The following is a 5,362-nucleotide window of genomic DNA, read 5'->3' on the forward strand; positions in this document are numbered from 1 at the left end:
AGTTTCGTTGCCTTTTTTTTTTGATTGATAGAGAACATTTTATTATTAAGATTGAAGAATATACAGATGCTAATTAAAAAAAACCATATGACAATGCTAAACTACAATGTAGTTGTAAATAGCAGTCTCCAGATAACCTTTTCAAGAGTTGATAGGTCCCCAAACTCTCGAGCACAGAAGCCCAACTCTGGTGCAGAAAATTAACTTAAATGAAAACCAACCCAATTTGCATAACCCTAATAAACACCTAGTACAACCTCCAGTACAATGAGAGTCACAAACCGCCGCCACCACTCCACTGTGACATCTACTGGAACCACCACTGAATTGATTCAGTTGCCATTGCCGCTTGGATCTCTAAACCAGCAGCACTTAAAACTTAGAACAATACTAATTACACTAGTCGTAAAAAGTATTGGTCCCCGATAACCCTACCACTTATAGGTCCCCATATGATAATAAACCCGGAATACACAAGTCAGGCCCAATATGTTGCAAAACCCAACTTGAAACCCTAACCCTAAAATAACGAAATGACTGCCACAAAATCTCCGCCACTTCCACCACCGCTGACCAGCAGCAACTCCTTTGTCACCTTGATGGTGGTGATAATATTGATAACCTTATTATTGTGTCTGAGTGGTTCTTGTGGTAGTACATACCCATCCATGTTGAAGTAACCATGATAACCTTGATCAATAGGATTCTAGATGATAACCATATCCCAAGTGGTGGTGGTCCTTGTGAACACCCTGGTAAAGAGTAAATCACCCTGATAAATCCATAGAATAACACCACTAGGAGAAAGATTCATGGAATAACATCACCGACAAACAATGCATCTTCGAGCCACGGTAGCAGGAGAATCAACCATTGAATAAAGCAGAAAAAATAAAATCAAGAGATGCAAAGCCCAAATCTAACACAAACCGTAAATAGCACCATCACCAACTCTTTCCTCAACCTTTACCTTACAGGGAAGAAAAACACCCAATCTAAAAAAAACGAAGAAAAAAATTTAATATACGCGCCTCTCCTCTGATCTTGTCAAAGACAAAATCAGAGGAGAGGGGGATCGGCGGCGCTAGGGTAAAAACCAGAGGAAGGGGGGTCTCGAGAGAGAATTTGGATAAAGAAGATCCAGTTACTTTCTTAACCTCACCTCACCGTCCAGATCGCATTATTCTTATCACAGCCGTATCTCAAAGGAAATGCCACTCGTAATGGTGAGTTTCTCTGAACGAGAGGTAAAATATCTGGTTGTCTCGTTCGTCTATTTTAAGCTTCATGAGTTTCGTTGCCTTCGATTCCTGGCGGACGCAATGGAAAGCAGGATGTGTATTTTGGTGAGTGCTCGTGGTATCTATATTTCATTGTGAGTTCTGATGAACGGTTGGTTACTCGTCCCATTTATATCTTGGAAATGGAGACCGATTTTAGTGCTTGGAATGTAAAATATGTTTTGAATCTAGAATTGTTTCCCCTTGCATTCCCGGGTATGGCTTCGGACATATCTAGCCTTAATGCGGGCTCCTTTTCCTCTATGGATTTTCGTATGTTGTTTGTTCGGGAAGAAGAGGATCATCTGAAGTTAATTTTACAAATACCAAGTGGTAAGTTACGCCGTGGTAAGGTGGTGTCCTACAATACCAAGGAAATGAACTTCAAGGAAATTCATAAGCGCTGTTACGATGGGGTTAATGTTCTTCAATTCATTGAGTCACTTGCCCATGTCTGACTTGGTATCTGCTGTACTTAAGTGGCATTCTATAGTATGTATTTGAGTACTAGTTCATTTTTGTTTTCTAGTCTATGTTTTTGTGTCAGTTTTTTGCAATTGATGTTTTCCAAAGAAGGTTTTTATGAATTGTGCATGACATGTTATTATCGCAAGATAGTTCTTGGTGATTCAAAACACAAACTGCCACCCCAATGACAGGTGGTTGTTCACATTAGAAGGCGGCTTTGCATTCCCTGAATTACTGACAAACCACCGAGCCTCTATGTTCATTCCAAGTGCTATGCGGTTCTACTAGAATCACCTTCTTCTTTATTGCAAAGAGCTTGGTGTGCGCCCGTATGGCTGCCGAGTAGGGATGACCATGAGCCTGGGACCTTAAATCCCATCCCCTCCCTGTTCCCCGGAAAAAAAAAAAAACCCACCGTAACCCATAAGAATTGGGGCGGGGACGGGTTATCCATGAGTTACCCAACACATTGGAAGAGATATTTTGAACTTCGTCACAATCTCATACAGTATCCTGTTCTAAAGCATACCTACGGCCACAGTGAAGCAAAAAGTGCAAAACAATTTATACCTAAGTGAAGCTATATATCAAGTACGAAGTTTTATTTTCTCCGATTTTTCATGGTCCGTGGTTACTATCCAATAAGCTTGATTATAAATCTGGTCTAAAAACAAAAATATAAACATTGTATAGAAGTGAAGCTATGTATCAAGTACAAAGTTTTATTTTCTCCGGTTGTTCATGGTCCGTGGTTACTATCCGATAAGCTTAAAATTGGCAATGAGTGGAGAGGCCTTAAAAATTATAAACGGCAGGATCTTAGGTTGCCCAGACAATGTGGGACTAATAATCTCAACACGCCCCCTCACGTGTAGCCTCGCTAGGTCTAACACGTGGAGGTGCGGCCTAATGACTCGTCGCAAATAGCCTGCTCTGATGCCATGTTAGGATATGGGCATCCAGCTCAAAACCAATTGGCAATGAATGGAGAGGCCCTGAGAATTATAAATGACGGGTTCTTAGGTTGTCCAGATAATGTGGGACTAATAATCTCAACAATAACTTGTAAGAACCAGACAAGAAAAATCTAGTTTCCTCTAATACAGAGATTGAGACTAGTTGTGACAAGAGTACCACAGGTTATGGCAAGCTGTAGGTAGTCTACAAGTTAATGAAAACACATGTAGTAATCAGTTTGTATAGGATAGGAAGAGTACCACAAACACATCCTCTGAGAAAAAGGCTGAATCTGGTAAGCTTAAGAAGACACACAGTGGTGATGGGAAGTTAAACATTTCAGATACTTCTCCAGAAACTTGGTTTTCTGCAGAAGCAAACAAGGGTGCTAAACCGGTTACCTCTCCAAAAAAAGAACCCTTTTTTGATACTTAGTGACTTTCACCAAGGATGCAGATTTCAAGTCAGTAGAACCGAAAGTGAAGGGTCTCCTAGGGTTCATGTTTATAAAGTTACTATATAAGAAATTGAGGAAGATATATAGTGATGAGTTGGAAGACGCTGAATTTGAGAGAGGCCTCAAATACTTGTCACGCGAGGAAAAAAGGTTGATATCTTAATAGGCTCACTTGGAATGGGAAAAATGGGAGTTCTAGTAAACAAAATCTTATGGAGAGGGAAAAAAGCTTATAGCCTGTTTGGATAACATAAATAGAAGCAATTTTACTTCTGCTTCTAGCAGAAGTAACTTCTGAAGAGTCGGATTTAAAAGAAGCTTGTTTGACAAATTCATTACTTATAAGTCATTAAGCAATTAAGTTAGTTTGGCAAAAGAGACTTGAAAAGTTTAGTTTTTGTGATGGAGGATGAAAGATGTTATAACTCGGAAAACCCAAAAAAAAAAATCATGTATTCATTCTGAAAACTTGAAATCAGTAAAGCACTTTATATCCAGAGATAAAATATGTACAGTGGAATGATATAAGGTTTAAACCCAACCAAATTCATCATGTTACATATATAAGAATCATGATATTTGAGTTTGCAAATTGAAGTCAATATATATGAATACCGCAGTAATGTAGTATTAGATGGCAATGGATGTAATGCGAAAAATTCATCTGAATTTTCTGCTTAAGGTTTTTGATGTTACTGAAGGAGAGAAAATTAAAGCAGGGAAGAGACGAGAAAAAAAAAAATGGAAATAACCGAGGGATGAAAGGGATCAATACGCGGGTCCCATCAGAAGTCGCTTCTTTCATAAGTGAGAAGCAAATATTTTTTGCTTCTCTCAAGAGTTACTTTTTAACTTTTAAATAACTTATAGAAGCCGATTTGTTTTATCAATCCAACCTAGCTTTTAGTTATTGACTTAAATAAGTTGAGAACATCCAAACTGCCTATTAGACTTGTTAGTTGTTTAGCCGCCCTCCTTCCATGATGAATGAAATTTCTTCCATGACGAATGAAATTTAATTTTGGTCCTCAAAAAGTTTTGTATGAGTTTGGAAGTCATCGCTTAACGTTTTGTTGGTTGGAATTATAAAACTTTCTTAAAAAATAAATAAATAAATAAATAATCAGTTGGCTGAAGCCCAAACATAGAAATAACCCAATTTAATTTTAGGGGGGCCAATGTAATTTCTAAGTGAGAATTTAGGGTTAAGATCTATATGGACTGATCTTTTAAGTCAAGATAAGAACTCCTCGAATTCGATTTTCATTTTCGTAAGTTAGGGTTTTTCGATGTTAAAATTATTCAGAAATCGGGTTTTGGAGTTCATTTCAAATTTCTAAAATCAAGTTCCAATTCGAAGCAGGTAATCTTTTCTGTTTAAGTTGTTCATTCTGCAGCCTATGTTGTATTCGCTTAAATTTCTTCTTTGCATGTACGTATGGAGCATTCTTTAAAAATTTCTGTGCATTTATCTTTAACTTTGTCCTCGGCTGCATCTCAAGTAGCAAGCAATATCGACCTATTAATAGAGATCAGGACTCGTTTACCCGTGAAATCTCTTATTAGGTTCAAATCCGTTTCAAAACAATGGCTGTCTCTCATATCCGATTCTCATTTTGCTTCTAAGCATTTCATTCAGAATCCCCGTCTTTCTGTAGCTGGACTATTCGCAGTCCATCATATAAGAGTTGATGGCGACTTTTTCTTCCTAGACGGAGGAAATGTAGGTGATAGTGCTAAGTACCCGCTTGAAAACCTTAATTTCTTAAATGTCTGCATACAAGGTCTTGCAATCTTGCAATGGTCTTATTCTCTGGAAAAGTGGAAGGTTTGAAGGATTAAACCAACCGAGTAATCTCAACTATCACATCTACAATCCATGCACAAAGCAATGCAAGACTCTTCCATCTCTGCCTTGGTATAGGTTCAATTTCCCTGATTCTGTACATGATATCTCTGTTAGCTTGGCTTTTGATCCATTGAAATCACCTCATTACAAACTCTTTTGGATTTGGAAAGAATACTGCAAAGCAAATCGTTCAATGCATTGTTCTCAAATTAATTTCTATTCTTCCAAAATTGACTCATGGAGCCTCTCTAAATGTCACTTCGATTCACCAAAGTACAACTGTCAAAAATCTGGAGTCTTTTGGAATGGGTCTCTGAATTGGATCACCGACTCTGATGATGCCGATTATTC

The sequence above is a fragment of the Papaver somniferum genome, unplaced genomic scaffold (assembly GCF_003573695.1).
Source record: "Papaver somniferum cultivar HN1 unplaced genomic scaffold, ASM357369v1 unplaced-scaffold_84, whole genome shotgun sequence".
NCBI lineage: Eukaryota > Viridiplantae > Streptophyta > Magnoliopsida > Ranunculales > Papaveraceae > Papaver > Papaver somniferum.